Source organism: Schistocerca gregaria, chromosome 1 (assembly GCF_023897955.1).
Source record: "Schistocerca gregaria isolate iqSchGreg1 chromosome 1, iqSchGreg1.2, whole genome shotgun sequence".
Lineage (NCBI taxonomy): Eukaryota > Metazoa > Arthropoda > Insecta > Orthoptera > Acrididae > Schistocerca > Schistocerca gregaria.
This window is the reverse complement of record NC_064920.1, coordinates 727,154,116-727,170,922: the sequence shown is the minus strand read 5'-3', so window position 1 is coordinate 727,170,922 and position 16,807 is coordinate 727,154,116. Positions and strand designations below refer to the sequence as shown.

At 42.6% G+C, this 16,807-nt stretch overlaps 1 protein-coding gene across 7 annotated transcripts in view; it reads right to left on the bottom strand.

Annotated features, from left to right (window-relative positions):
• The window catches only part of LOC126266816 (uncharacterized), a 342,237-nt gene that overhangs the window by 226,142 nt on the left and 99,288 nt on the right, over window positions 1–16,807 (bottom strand). For 2 of the 7 annotated variants that reach the window (XM_049971406.1, XM_049971379.1), the window contains exon 2: window positions 1,241–1,393. The exons of 4 other annotated variants lie outside the window; for them this stretch is intronic. The gene's annotated coding sequence lies outside the window, so the exon portion shown is untranslated. Of the gene's footprint in view, window positions 1–108; window positions 200–1,240; window positions 1,394–16,807 lie in introns of all 7 variants that reach the window. One more of the 7 variants, XM_049971372.1, reaches the window with a different exon arrangement.

Sequence of the window (16,807 nt, the reverse complement as noted above, 5' to 3'; positions counted from 1 at the left end):
GGAATGTAGTTGTATTGGTATAACAACAGTTCGAGGCGTTGCAAACTCAGTTATGAAAAGTGTCTGACTGTTGCATCACTTACCATTGGCATTGTCAGGTTAGCGTACCTGTTATGTCGCGTCAGACAAGCTGTACCAGCAGCTTCTCGTATCAGTCGTATTGTTGCCACTGAGTTGCAAAAGGCAATGCGAAACGTGCCTGCAAGTTCAGTGAAAGTTACTCTAAGGAGTAGAATTTTGTTAAGGTAGGTCGATTTCATTAGCATGGAACAAAAGAAATTGAGGATAACACGAAAAATGGAAGAGAGGTAATAGATATCATGAAAAATACTCTTACTAACAGACAAGACCATCTGTTCATTTCTTTTAGTGTTAAATATATTCTTAAAACAGAAAAGTAACTGATCAGAAGAAAATGACTTAAAAGAAGAAGTTGAGAGATGAGAGATTTTGTGACACTTGTATAGAATTTCTGAGCAGGTGGAGCACCCCATATTCGCCGTTACTGTTTGTGTGACTGGATTTCATTGAAGAGTCTGCCAACATGCGAAAGTGTTAAACGGTTCTTATTTGAAGGGAAAAAAACTGAAATCGATGACTCCTTTCTCTTTGATCAATTCGGGATATTCACAAAATTCGTTGAAGAAAATCTTCGCCAGTGAAATGATGAAAATATAGCTCCACTGTAGCGTCATCAGAAGTGGGTGAGTTTTTTTAAAGGCAGTGACCCACCAGCACATAACGCCAATGTAGAAAGAGTATTTTTATGCGTGAATATCCAGTGGACTGTTGAAAGGAGCAGAATAGAAATGGGCTCTCCTACAGATCCTGTACAACTGCAAAATCAACTATGTAGAATTTTACCACTGGGCCTCACAGAACAAATACATGATCAAGGAGGCTGGAAGCAGTGAAATGTACCCTTTTCTCTGAGGACAATCAACCCAATCTACAAGCGCTCAATAATATTTAAACCTAAAATTCCATGGCTATAATATGTTGAAAAAATCAAAATAAATTTAATTTTTATTATATATATTAAATACCATTAATTAAACAGATATTGTAGAAATTAGTCACGGTAAATTTCAAATTTCTTTTCATCGTTTTCACTAATGGTAAATAGGCTATCACTGGAGCAACAGAAAGTATTAACAATACATTAACATTTAACATTAAAAAACCTGGATACACTTGGGGGGAAGGAAAGGTGGGGGGCGGGGTGAGTATTTGAGCCCACCTGGTTGCTGCTGGTGTCTCCGGAAGTTGTTTCGTCGCCCTTTCCTAGTCTCGCGCGGAGAATCCTCGAGTTGGTTGATTGTCGGGGGTGGGTGCGGATGATGTAAGGGACCGAACAACGAAATCATCGGCCCTCGATCCAAGAGTGGTTCATCTGGAAGTAAAGGTGTCCACTGAGAACGATTTTCCGATCTAGTCGGGAGATTCATGACAGTAAAAGCAAGAAGGTTAAAAACGTTATGGACATCTTGGGTACTGTCAATAATAAAAGCAAGATGAAGGAGATAGCGAAGTCAGAAGGGTGTCCCCGAGGCTCTGCATGTGACACGAAACATCACACCCACAGCTGTGGGTGACACCGAGAATAGAAAACTGGGCGTGGCAGAAAGGAGGCAAACCGAATCTAAAAGCGTAAAAACAGAGTAAAAGAGAGATGAAACAGTAGCCTGTTTGGAGATCCCATAGGCCTAGCTTACAGCAGGAGGTGCCTCATTCCCAAGCACCTTGGCCATGCTCTGGAGGTAGAGTAAAACCTTCTAACTGAGAATAAAAATCTCTTTCACAGAGGGAACTGAGAACCTGTCCAACCACTTTTGAATCGTCTGCCAATATTAGAGGCAATGAGTGTGAACTTCCATATTTAGGACTGAGGACCAAAAGGAGGTAGTATTCCAACTGTCAGTTAGGTTCCACAAGCATAATCTGGAGGTGGTTCGTTACACAAAACTATAGGTTAACAAGGTATGACCAATATGGAGACGACATAGGACTCTAGATTCCATCTAGGAGAAACAGGAGGAAGAGCACCATGTTACAGCAGTCTTCTAGATTGTGTGAGGTTTTTTAGATGGAGCACTAGCCCACCAGATGATGTTGCATTTACAAGTGTGCAGAAATACCGTGTGCACCAGCATATATGCATCTGGGGTTGGCAAAACAAATGAGCGAGTAAGTGCTCCTCTAGCCCAAATGGTCGGCCAGGTCATTCCCAGGGGCATCCACATGATTTGGGCTCCACAGAAAGACAACTGAGCAGCCAACACAACAAAGGTCAGGGAGAAGGTCATGAAGGCCAACGTATAGCAAGAATAGCATCGGTCAATAGCAAAAGACTGCTCATTGAGTCAGTGTGTATTAAAACAAGCCCAAAGGAAACCTTTTCAGTAACATGGAAAGCTCTGCTAACAGCTGTTGCAAACAGACTACATGTTCCTGGCAGCAAAATGAATTCTATACTGGCAGTCGATGTAAAAGTATACCTTGTCTGATATACAAATGTACAGCTGTCACTGTAAAAGATGGTAGCGTCCTGGAACTCTTGAAGAACTGGATGTAACATACGCCAAAAGATCATGGGAGCGACCTAGCCTTTAGGACTTCGAAACCATTCAGTCCCAATCCGTGACCTGGGCACCATATGAGAGGGACTGCGTGAGGAGGACACGAGGGGCATAATCCTGGGATTGGAGATGGAGATCTTGTCAGAGGGGGGTGAGGCGCATTCCAACTTTTAGTCTCACCCAAGAGCAGGTAACAGGAGGACGACATCCCTCGTATGTACAGAGAATGGGATATGTGGGATGATCAGAGAATTATTGAATGACCACTACATAAGAGACTAAGAGCTGGTACCTTCGAACCTGATGGGGAAGATCCCTGCTTCAACACAGAGGCTGTTTACATGACTAGTCTGAAAGGCAGCAGTGGCCAGACGCACATCAAGATGGTGAGCTGGGTCTAACAGTTTTAAAGTTGAAGAAGTGTCAGAGCCCTAAACCTGGCAGCCATAGTCCAGATGGGATGAAAGCAGCGCCCAGTAAATACAGGTAAGAGTATCATGACCCAAGATGTGTGGGCAAGGTCCTGCATGTAGCTAGTCTTCAGGTGACGATTATGGGGCAGCTAGGCCAGCTTTTTATCAAAGAGAGGCTCAAGAAATGCGACTGAGCTACAATGTCCAGAGGTTTCGTACCTAGGTAAATTTCTGGGTCAGGTTGGACTGTGGAGAAGTCACTAACCTATTAATGGTTATAAGGAAAATAGTGACACTCAACACAGAGCTCTGTGGGACACAGTCCTCTGGAGCTGTGGGGAGCTGAGCGAGGTGCTGACTCTAACCTGAAACAACCAGTGGGGTACAAACTGAAGAATAAAATTCGGTACGGGTCTCAAAAATCCTAGTCATGCAACTAAAAAAACGACTACGACAAAGTGCTGCCATTCAGAAAAACGCTTTCAGATAGCTGCTTCTAACATAAGCATATGGTCGGTTGTGGATCGTCCATCGAGGAAACCATACTGATAGGCGGACAAAAGGCCCCGAGATTTGTGAAGACAGCATAATCTGCGACGTTAGTTTCTGCGGAAACCTTAGTTTCAAGCAGCTTACAAAGTATGTTGGCCAGCCTACTCGACCTGTAGCTATCCAGAGAAATTGGGTTCTTGCCTGGATTAAGGGTTGGGACAACTATTCTATCTCGCCATTGTGATGTGAAGACACCTTGGAGCCAAAGAAGGTTGAAGATTCTTATAAGATATTGCCTTTTCGGAATATTCAGGTATTGGGTCACCTAACTGTGAACTGAATCAAGGCCTTGAGCTGTGTTGCGGGCTGAGACAACACCTTGAAGTAGTTCCAAGTCAGTGAAGAGTTCATTTTCGGAGTCAGCTTGGTGGAGAGTGAAACATAAGGGGAAATTTTCAACCTGTCAGTTTCAAAGCAGAAAGGTAGCCAGATAGGACAAAAAAGCCGATGCTGACACGAAGTGGTTTGCAGGATGTTCTGCAAGAACCGATGAATCAGTACAAAGACCACCTTGTAGAACATGACCCGGATCAGTTGTTGAAACTAGTATTCCTGCTTACTGTGTTTGTTTAAATAGTGAACCTTAGCATGAAGTCACTAAAAATGATAAGTGTGGTCTGCGAATGATGTTGTTTGAATCGTTGCAGGGCTCGTTGGCGAACGATCCTGAATACCTACCGTAATGTCTTTTGTTCGCTGCAGTACTGGCTGAGTGTGGAGGAGGGGAGGGGGACATGTTTTACACCAATTTTGTACGATATTTGTTACCAGGATATGATTTCTCAGAAAAAAACATCCTTTCCAAGATGCTGCTTTCAGACTTAAAATCACCAATAAATTAAGACCGTTTTTAAAATTCTGCGGAACTGTTAAGGATCGATCAACTGAACATGAACCCCTTACAGGAAGAATTTCAAATATGTAACTAGAAGCAGCCTGTGCGTGGCATAGTCCCTTGATGACAAAAATAAAGGTGCGATTGAGGAATGGAAGAAAATCATGGAAGGGTTTTCCAACAATGAAATCTCTAACTTTTATGTCTTATCGTACATCTTTAGTATCCCTAGCTCCTACTGCTTTATAGAAAGAATTTCTTCACAGACGGCATTAAAATGGGCTGATAAAAAGTGGATTAATGACCATTTTCAACTATGAATATAACTGTGCTGATTTTATGAATTCTGTAAAATCAAATAAAAGCCTGTCAAAACTTGTACATTCTTCATTCAATAAAATAAAGATCAATAAATCAAAAAAGAAATTTTTTTCATTTGTCCCGGGTAAAAGAATGAAATCCTCCTTTTGCTCAACTGAACATTTGTCCCTTACAGAGTTTAAAAAAATCTGGCAACACTAATCAGGAGTAGCAGCTTAATGATTGAAGTTCTGTATTTGCTTCTCGTTACAACAATGGAATCTCGAAATATTGCGCAGTGGCATGCCATTTCTTTCTGTGGGAAACTCCGAGAGCATTGTATAGTAACATACAAGAAGCTTCATCAGGCTTTTGGAAACGGGATTTTATCAAGGACGCAAATGTTTCGTTGGCACAAAATGTTTTCAGAGGACAAAACTAATGTCTAATATGAACACTGAAGTCGATCATCAAAGCACGAACAGCTGACAACGCAGACACGGTAAGTTAAGTTCTGCGAGTTGATCGAAGATTAGCCTTGAAAATAACTGCAAACAAACTTAACATTAATCGGGAAACTGTTCGCCTGATATTGATCGAATCTGGGAATGAGAAAACTTTGTACCAAAATGAAGCCGAAAAGTGTCACGTATAAAACAAAAATCGACAAAACACAGGGGCTGCTGATCTGTTGGAACACGTGGAACCGAACCCAGAATTTCTGAACCGAGTTACACTAGTGATGAAAGTTAGTTTTCCCAGTACGATCTCGACATCAAACTTCAAAGCACATATGGGTGTTTGAAGGAATCGCCAAGACGAATGAAAGCATATATGCCGAAGTGAAAAGTTAAATGCATGCTGTATGTTTGACTCCATGAGTATTGTTCGCGAAGAGAGGTTATCTCCAGGCCACATAGTAATTCTAGAAGGACACAGTCCAATGTGTTTGTCCACACATCGCTAACAACTGGAGCCTGCATCACGATATGTAACATCCCGTACTGCATTGTCTGCTGGGCAGTTTTTGACGAAAAAGTCGCTTGCAGTGCAACCACAACCTTCTCCTCCACCCAACATGTGTGATTATTTCTATTCCAGAAAGTGACGTCAGTCATTAAAGGACACTATTTTGGAACAGTATGTGAAAAAAAAGCATTTTTTGTCCAACGTACATTGGAGAGAAACCTGCACATGAAGTATAGTTTACTGTCGCCTGAGGGGCCTCCAAGACCATGCAGCGCTGTAGAAAGGTATAAGAACCAGAACAACCAAGCTTTGTGTTACGCCGATGTCACTGCCTCTGGGAATTTACAATTCTTTCCTTTTTTTTACTGAAATGTTCCATAAAGTTTGGGTTGTAAGCACCAAGCAGCATGCTACGATCTCATGATATCACTCACATGTCATGGTCAGCCTACTCTTCCGACTGGAGTCCTAATGAGATTTGCCTGGAAGATATATTGCACGTACCTTTGACGAATATTCGAGAGGTGAGAATTATTCTTCCTGAGCAGGAGCCTAAGTCCCTGACAGTAATATGGAAACCATGACAAATGTGAGAAGCAGTTCTGGCCATTTTCACTGAACTAGCACTACAGCAGGGGGCATATGCTATCATTATTCCACTTATTTCAGAATTCTTCTTCTTCTTCTTCTTCTTCTTCTTCTTCTAGATCTCATGCATCAGATATTTGCCTCTTGTTTACTATGGTACAAAATTTTTGCCATGTCTTAAGCAGTGAAACAAAGCACTCATCAATCTGAAGGTTGCATCTTGATCAGGCATGTTGTTATTGGAAACGATTGCTTGGTCGAGAGAATAATTCACCGAGCTATTTATATGGTGATACACAGTAATGTAGAAGTAGGAGCCACGTTGCAATGTTTCATTCGAAACATTATTGTAGATAGGCCAGGAGAAGTTGCAGATAAGTCTTAGAACTGACTGAGGTTCGAAACTCAGACAAGTACATAAAAGGATCAGATAGGCAACAACGTCTGAGCTATACTATAGCCGTTCATCAGTGATGTTTGGATTGTGGGGCGCTCAACTACGCGGTCATCAGCGCCCTTACAAAGTCCCAATTTTACACATTCCAATTTTCCCCCCACAGTCCTATCTAGACACTATCACGAATGATGATGATGATATGATATGGACAACATAAACACCCAGTCCCCAGGCAGAGAAAATCCCCAACCTGGCCGGGAATCGAATCTGGGACATCGTGATCCAGAGGCAGCAACGCTAGCCACTAGATCACCAGTTGCGGACCGTTCATCAGTGTATCTCTGTATACAATCGTGTACCAGGAAGTAATCCTCCTCTTTACGGTGTCAGAATAAGAAATATATGAGTATGAATCAGAGTAAGAAACATTGCTATTGCTTCCGAGATGGTCGTCAGTAAAGTGTGCTTCCTGGAGAGCAACACAGGTTGCAGAAAAAAGAGAAAATTAGTAGCAGTAGTTCTGGCAGTTGGCAGTAATATCCACTGCAGTTCCATTGGATCTTCACACTGACAGTGTCCTGGTTAGACGTGAAGGAGCCAGGAGAACAAGCTAGCCCCAGCATTACTGTACTGGTGAGGGTGGAACAATATCACCGACTACGGGTTCAGAGTCAGAAGGCGTGGGAGGATATGGCGCCTCCACTGTCACCGGAGCAGCCTTCACCTGAGATTTCGTCTTTATCTCTTTCACTGCTTCTGGTAGTTGACAATCTTGTGAAGGCTTTTCCACTTTGAGCGTCAGAACGGAAGAAGAGTGGGCAGCCCTGGGATCCACAGTCTGTGGTTCCTTCAGACTTTGCCTGGTGTCGGGTTGATAATCTGTGGATTTCTGGGGAGAGGATTCCCGAAAGGGAACCTTGAGAGCGGATGGCCTATCGCCCCAAAGGTCAAATTTATTTGCGCGACTACCAGACGTAGTCGTCGAGGGAATAACAACGTCAGGTATTGCTGATGACCTGGTCACAGTAGTGGCAAAAGTTGGTATCAATAAGACTGGATATAACCGGCATATTTTTTCCAAGCTTCAGGATACGAGAGGTGATTTGCGTCCTTCAGTTTCAGTGTTTTACATTCCTTGATTAGGGTAGCCCATGTCAGGGGTCAGGGAGGGTAGATGTTCCAATAATTGATAGATAGATGGTAGCGCACATGGTGAATTTTCGGGAAGTAGCAGCCACTGTATCCACAGATCAGTTGTATGTACATTGAGATGACGTGTGCCTGAAGTTCTAGCATTTAAAGCATGGAATCTAAAGTGAGACATACCAGTTCACATCGATGCGGTAAACCATGGTTTTGATCGTCTCTGGACGAGAAGCCGCCTCAAATGGAAGGATGAATGCGCCGTTGTGTATCTTGTCGTCTGGAAGTGGAACGTATCAAGTGGATCCCTCACCTATTCAAGTGCTCATGCAGATCTTCATCTATCTGCAGTATTGAGTCCCAGTCAAAATTAGTCCCTGTACCATGTTTAGGTTCGATGGGATGTTATGGTAACAAGTGTATCATCAGGTTGTTTATAAGATTGTAATGCCCGGGAATAAGTAGAATTTGCCTTCTTAATTACAATGGAACCATTCCTAAGTTACTAAAGGAAGGGAGTTCGCCGAATACCTTCTCAACATACTCGGCTTAGTAAAGAGAAAGGACTCTCCAACTGTTTGGGAACAAACCATGAATTGGGGAGTGTAAGAATCTGCAAGTCGCTTGACTTTGTTTTACTCCTCTGGCTTGGTCGAGGACGGAAACTTACTGTGATAGTAATATTGTGCACAAACACGGAAAATTCCTGTGGTGGTAATGATGTGCACAAACGAACAGGCAGCACGAAATGCATTGGGAGGCAACAGCACGGATATCAATAGTGCGATTCCTGCGTGGTCAGGGGCTGTCACCGTACGGGTACACGACGACCACTCACATGGACTGATTACGACGCTGTGTACTGGGTGATCTTCCTGATGAAGTGGAACTGAAACCCAGAAGTGGAGACCAAACGGAAGTTATTCGACATTTGATGTGAAAAATGAAGAGAACAAAGTGAGAAAAGCCATTACCGGCATCCTATGAACAAGCTAGATTGTCAGCAAGGAAACTATCCTATAAAATTTGTCACAGAAAAGATATAGTCAGAGAGGAAAACTGCAGCACAGGAGAGAAGTACTGCAATGTCTTGGGGCCGTATGCTCTCCACTCAAATACGAGTTCTGAGTTCCCCTGAGGCGGTACAAGAAAGTTTGTGAACGAATGGGTTTTTTCTGCCATATCCGTACCATAGGGAGTACTGTTTAGACGCTTGATCGGCACACAATAATTCATGAATTTGGAGGGGGAAACATCAATAAAATAGAAATAATATAAAAATGGTTCAAATGACTCGGAGCACTATGGGACTTAACACCTGAGGTCGTCAGCCCCCTAGACTTATAACCACTTAAACCCAACTAACCTAAAGACATCACACACATCCATGCTCGAGGCAGGATTCGAACCTGCAACCGTAGCAGCAGCGCGGTTCCGGACTCAAGCACCTAGAACTGCTCGGCCACAGCGGCCGCCAGAAATAATATAAATGGACAGAAAAATAATATGGCTGGAACTTTTCACACGAACATTAAATCACACAGACAACAGCAGCAGGGAAATATTACGTGATGAAATTAAGTTAAAACTCAAAACTATTTATTGTGATCACCAAAGTACCGCAAAAGGTAAAAAAAAGCAGTTTACTCGACAATATAGCTGAAGACAGAAGAAAGGCGTCGTTATGTGACCTGCATCTGTAAAGCAAATACACTTCATAAAAACAAATTGGTTAACATCTAGAAATAGTAAAATTTAATTTCCACGCATCAAGGGATTCCAATGAGCACAAAATGACATCAAACGGAAAACAAAGAGTGAATTAAGTGCGTAATTAGGATATTACGCCAGCAGGATGAAACTCTGGTCACATGAATTCTGAATGTCGCTCTCACCGAGAGGTGGTGGTCCGCAGTTGGTACACCAGGTCCTCTTGACCAGAAGCATTAATTTCGAATTGAAGCCCAACTAATTCCACATATGTTCAATGCGGAACTGTCTTTGGGGTGTTACAGTACAATGCACACCCAGTTCCCAATATTTGCACAGTTGATCTAAACACAAGCCAAAAGGCTTACCTAATGACTTCAGTTTGTCGCTCCATAACATGGTGAACTCCCATCATACTTTTATGTCTTCACTCTTGCTCAACACAACTGCTTTCGGTAATGATGCAATGAGGTTCTAAATATGATACGCAGCCTTTCGACAGCATTCCAGACACTATTGTTTGTGCAGTGCTTTGCCGTGCTACGAACGGCACCTGTAATCAAGGACCAGAGAGTCTCGTCCAGCTGATGAAAGACAATGAACAATGGTTCGGGATGGCTTTGGACTTTTTGTAAGAGCAGCAACTGCAATCCTGATAAGTGACGAAGCCTACACGTTCCTACCAAGAGAACATCAAGACAGTGTGAATACTGAATTATCGTTATGTCTTGAGATCCCACGCTTTTACCAGCCAATTCGAAGATCGGCAGTTTGCAGTAAATTACTGACACTGTCGCAATGCCTGTTGGCCAAAGATAAAAGTATCTATGAGTAACGTTTCGAGCGACCTAAAGCAGATGCCCAAGTTGAGATTCAATGGAGAAATCCTACGGGAAAGAAGAAGCTTCCAAAACATTCCGTCGACAAACGCCATATTCTGCGTCAGTTTGGGACCTTTACTAGGTAAGAGTAACCAACCCAAAGATACAGCAAAATTTCCAGAGTGGAGACTTTCCTCTCTGGTTCACTTCACTTCATAAGCTTTACAGCTTAACAGAGAAAAAGTCAGGCAATATCTTAACAACCTTCAACATACATATCTCTAAACAACCACGGTAGTAAAACTATACAAATTGGAGCCCATGAACAGGCTATCTGACAGTCGTTAGTCGTTCTTCCTACGCACAGTTTGTGAACGAAACAGGAATGGAGGGAAACAGTACCGGTAACAAAATCGCCGAGTGTCACACAACATACGGTGGCTTGGAGACGTATCGTAAATGTATCACATAATTACTCTTCTCATGCAGCTGTTCTAGATTTTATACTATCACCCCTGATAATTCATATTTCGGATTATTCAAGTATACAAAATTTTGTTCCAATAGAGGATCGCCCATTCACTGTGATTTACTTCTTTGTAAGCAAGTTAACCAAAAAAGTCGTGGATGAGAATTTTTCATATGGAGCAAAATTAATGTCGTCATGTTTCATAAGTAAAAGTTCAACAGCATCACGAATGTATGGCGGATTGTGAGAAGTATATTTTACTGGAGAAACAAAACAATGCAAATTATGCTGCTAATTTCATACCTAAACAAGAAAATATTCTAATGCCAAAAAAATCCGAAAAGATTATGGGAGTGATACGTGTTAAATGATATAAGAGATTATCATTTCTATACAGCGTATATAACTTTAAAAACTAAGTAAAAATATGGTTACTGAAGATTTGTAAACAAATAACGGAACAGAATTAGCGCGCGCCCACAGGCTAAACAGTGTCGATAAAAAAGACAACTGGGAGCACACAACTTCTTCAGAAACATTAAAGAATCTGTTAACTAGGAAGGAGGAGCGCGCGAGCGCGCACGCGCGCGCGCACACACACACACACACACACACACACACACACACACACACACACACACAGAGGCATCGATCAATATAATTCAGACAGACATACCTCAATTATTGTAACGTGACATCAAAGAATTTGAAAGCCCTGTGTTACTGGCTTTCTGCTCATCGGTCTAATTCACTACACGATATCATCCAAATACAAGGAAGATAAAGTCGTTTAAAGTTGTATGTTTGAATAAACGTTAGAATTTATCGTCTAAATAACATGAAGGTAATGACGGAGCCGAGTGCTTTTGGGACAATTGGGTAGAAGTCGGCCGTCGCCTTCTTTGTCGCCTTCTTAAAAAAAATTATCTTGACATTCATCTCATGTGGTTTGATGCAGCTGTCCATGCTACTCTATCCAGTGCAAGCAAGCCTCTTCCTCTCCATATAACTAAATAACTACTGTAACCTAAATCATCCTGCATCTGCTTCTTCTCTTGGTGCCCCTCTATGATTTTTACTGCCCCCCCTTACTTCCCTCCACTACTAAACTGGTGTTCTCCTTATGTCTCAGAATGTGTCCTATCAACCGATCTCTTTTTGTAGTCAGGTAGTGCCACTTATTTTCATCCTCCCCAATTCTATTCAGTACTTCCTCATAAGTTATGTGGTCTATCCATCTAATCTTCATCAATCTCCAGTAGCACTACATTTCAAAAGCTATTCTCTTCCAGTCTAAATTTGTCGTCGTCCATGTTTCGCTTCCATACACGGCCACATGGACTCACCCCACTGAAAAAGAGTTCCTAACACTTAAATCTATATTCCATGTTAACAAGTATCTCTTCTTCAGTAACACTTCTCTTGCCGCTGCCAGTCTACAAACTATATCTCCTCTAGTTCGTCCATCATCAGTTATTTTGCTTCCCAAATAGCAAACTTCATCTACTACTTTTAGTGTCTCGTTTCCTTATCTAATTCCCGTAGCATCAACTGATTTAATTCGACTACATCCCATCATCATTATATTGCTTTTGTTCATGTGCTCATCTTATATCCTCCTTTCAAGACACTGTCCATTCCAATACTGATCCTCCAAGTCCCTTACTGTTTGACAGAATTACAATGTCATCGACAAACTTCAAAGTTTTTATATTTCTCCTGGACTTTAATTCCTACTCCAAATTTTTCTTTTGTTTCCTTTACTGCTTGCTCAATGTACATACTGAATAACATCGGGGATAGGCTAAAACCCTTTCTCACTGCTTTCTCAAACACCGCTTCCATTTTACCCATGCCAACTTCAGAATTTGAAACAGAGTATTCCAGTCAACATTGTCAAAAGCTTTCTCTAAGTCTACAAATGCTATAAACATAGGTCTGCCTTTCCTTAACCTACCTTGTAAGTTGTTTCGACTTAGGTCTTTCAGTGCTCTATCAAATTCTTTTCGCAGTGTCTTATCTCCTATCACACCTACATCTACGTCCTCTTCCATTTATATAATATTGCCCTGCAGAACATATCCGTTATATAGACCCTGTATAGACTCCTTTCAGCTTCCAGCTTTCCGTTCTTTGCTTATGAATAGTTTTCCATCTGAGGTCTCGATATTCATACAGCTGCTTCTCTTTTTCTCTAAAGGAGTCCTAATTTTCCTGTATGTCGTATCTATCTAACCCCCAGTGATACACGCTTCTAATTCCTTAGATTTGCCCACTAGCCAGTCCTGCTTAGCCATGTTGCGCTTCGCGTAAATTTCATTTTTAGACGTTTGTATTCCCTTCCGCCTGCTTCATATACTGCATTTTTATATTTTCTCCTATCATCAATTAAATTCAATACCTCCCGTGTTCTCCGTCCAAGGATTCCTACAACCCCCTCTTTTTTATATCTATTTGATCCTCCAGCTGCCTTCACTATTTCATCTCTCAAAATTACCCATTCGTCTTCTACTGTATTCCCTTCCCATGCTCTAGTCAGCTTTAGCCTAATGCTCGCCCTGAAACTATCAACAATAATAAATTGCCATACTAAGACAAATCCGTTCTTCCACATTAAATGTAGCTCCGTGTACCTTGTGATATTTACTCGGACGACATTACAGAAATTAGGTAATAGCAATGAATTTGACTATTACAACACGGCCTTAAATATAAAACAACGCACGATGTATATTTAACAAAGGCAGGGCGCAGATAAACGTGGAGAGCGCGTCAACTAACAGCTTTGACTTCGCTTACATTCATTCACTTGACGTAATGTGTTGATTATTTGCAGTTTAAACAATTTGGTCCTTTGCCTCCATCCTTTCCATTTTTTTTGTTATTTTGATATCTGTTTTTGGGTGTGACATCACGGTCGGTGAATCTTTTTTGTTCTAACAGCACTTGCTGCACGATCATCATTTGCGCAGCAGTCGAGCCACCTCGTGCTCATTTGGCAATAAGCATAGTCTCTGACTGTTGCGGCATTGTATAAAAACGGGAGCGCAATAAGTAGGAATCTATCACTCAGCAAAGAGTTTCCTGCAAAGTTAATGTAGGTAGCTCTCTCGTGGGAAGTGCCATGGGAAGTGCAAAGCAAGTCTTACTGCCCCGTCCTGTATTTTACATAACCGTGCAATGTGTGTGGTGGTAGCGCTGGCTCAAATCAAAGCTGTATATTCAGTCACTAGCCTGATTAGTGCCTGGTGAAGTGTGAAACAGTATTGTGAGGGCAATGTCGACGTCGGGGTTAATAAGGGATAAAGCTTTCGAAGAGTACTTCTCACTCCAGGAACGGGTGGGCTCCATCTCAGCGGTCTGTGTAAGGTTAGGCCGAGTTTCTACTGGTTTGCGACCATACGATGGGCTCCCCATGATGCGAACGGGTAGAAAGTCCAATAGCATCTTCTTTCTGTTTGTGACCACTGCCTGGCTTATAGCCGCATTCATTCTCAGGGGCAGCTTTCGTTCACAGCTGCGGCCGGCGTAGGGGATAGAGACCCTGCTCTGAACAGTTAGTGCCCAAAGCTGCCTCTAGTACCTATACACATTCTGATTATTCAGTCATTGCCTTCCCATTTACGACTTTGCAGTGATCTAACAGTTTTCTAATGGAAGATGATGTATTCTCAAGCGAAACCCACGACAAAGTACAATGCGGGGCAAATAAAAATGGTCCGGACGAGTGGAAACGATTGGACGTGAATGTATGCATATAACCACAGCCCGTGACGTGCACACCACGTGTACCCCCGGCCGTGAGTCACGCCGGTTCAAAACATAGCGCGGGCTGTCTGTGCGAGTGGAGCAGTGCATGGGGGACAGATGATACAGTGGAGCAGCGGGTGTTCGTTGTGGAAAGTTACGTGGTAACAGTCGTGGAAACGGGTGTGGTCTGTCGTTTGCTGAGAAGATTAATGGTGTGAAAGTGCCAGCACAGAGTGCCATGCAACGCTTAATCCGGAAACATTCCGAAACGTCCACGCACACCAGAAAATGTGGTCGCAGTTCACCAGAAAATGCTTCTGAGTCTTACCAAGTCAACCCAACACCTGTCACAACAGACCGGCATATCACGTCGATCATGCAGATGAATACTCCACCTGGACCTGCACATGCATCCCTACCGAGTGTCTGCTGTTCATGCATTAAAACTAGTAGATGCACTTCATCACCACCAATTTTATTAGCGGCTTTTCACTGAGAACAATGAATGGTTTGGGCATGGACCTGTTCTTTACGTCTGACGCCTGGCTTCCCCTGAGTGGTTATGTCAACTCCCAGAATCACAGGTTCTAGGCAGCGGAGACTCTGCATAACTTCCACGAAACACCATAGCATGATCAGAAGGTTGGAGTTTGGTGTGCAGTGTCTGTACAAATGAAATTGGTCCCATCGTCTTTCATTAGACGCTGCTTGCGGTCGTTACTTCGCCAACATTTTGAAACCATTTGTGGCAGCATTAATGGAGGAGGGAAATACCTACAGGATGGAGCAACAACCCATACAGTCGGCCGAACCTTGGAGCACATTTATACATTCTTCACGCATGATGAGAGTTGCTAGCAAAGGTCAATCTAGTTGCGGTCCTAGCTGGCTACCCAGTTCTGCTGTTGTATGAGTGCGCGATTACTTTGAGTGGGGAGCCCTCAAATGTAAGGTGTATTGCAGCAACCCTGGAAGTCTTCAAGAACTGCAGCAATCCCAACAGTCCAGCTTCCGATCCCCCTTCAGAAACTTGTTGACCAGGACCCAAAAGTGCCACTAGATGACTGATGGTCACTTTCAACATCTGCTATAGTCAAGTTAGTACTGTATTTCCTTTTCCTCCGCTGTGTTTCTACGTACTCTGGAACTCTGTTCACCAGGTCACTTATTTGCCCCATCCTGTATTACCCGATGTAAAACAAATAGAACTTTTGAAAGACATGATGCGCATACCTGCGTTCTGTAAAGGGACCATTTAAATGTGTATTGTAGCTGAAATAAAAAAAATGGTTCAAATGGCTCTGAACACTATGGGCCTTAACAGCTGTGGTCATCAGTCCCCTAGAACTTAGAACTACTTAAACCTAACTAACCTAAGGACATCACACACATCCATGCCCGAAGCAGGATTCGGACCTGCGACTGTAGCGGTAGCGCGGTATCAGACTGTAGCGCCTAGAACCGCTCGGCCACTCCGGCCGGCCACTACATCTACGATATATCAATGCAAAACAGTGAGACCCAAGACGTGGACAATCTTCACTGATTCTACTAAACTTGGAATAGTATTAATTTATACCAAAATCTTTCGTTCAGTATTGCAAATAGAGAAAAAAAACCAACCTAAAAGAAGTATATTGTGAGCAAAATTGTACGTTTCTACCAAATTTGGGCGATCTACCTTTCTTTCAGACCGGTCGCAAAGATTACCGAAAAACATGCAATAACTTCAAAAATATTTACTTCACCTTTCCGAAAGTTTGTCAAATGTTCTTTCTTTATATATAACACTATCTATTGTTAATTATAATCGTTTTCGAATGACTGCGTGATGGAAATGACTTCACGCGGGGACGCTGGGCGCGGACAGCGCTTGGGAGCGCTTGCTCCCGCTATGAAAACTATTCGGCGGGAAGAGTGCGTTACAGAGCAACTGGGGTAGGGAAGACCGAACTTACTTACCTACAAATGGACATAAGCTTCATTGAGGTTTTCCATGCACCAAACCAGTCTTCCGACTGAAGACAACACAACAACAACGGCGGCGGGGGCGGCAAGGAAAGAGCTTATATAATCTTTTGATTTGAAATCAATAACACTGTTGGTAAAGGACTTTGGAATCTGCTGTCGAAAAAGGGCTGAATCGTTTTGAGATACAGCCAGTTTTGCGAAAGGAGTGCTTTCGAACTTTTGATAGTGATTTTTTCTTCCTTTAAAGAATATTCTGTGCTGCGATGGAGAACTTCCAATTTCCAGAATGAGATTTTCACTCTGCAGCGGA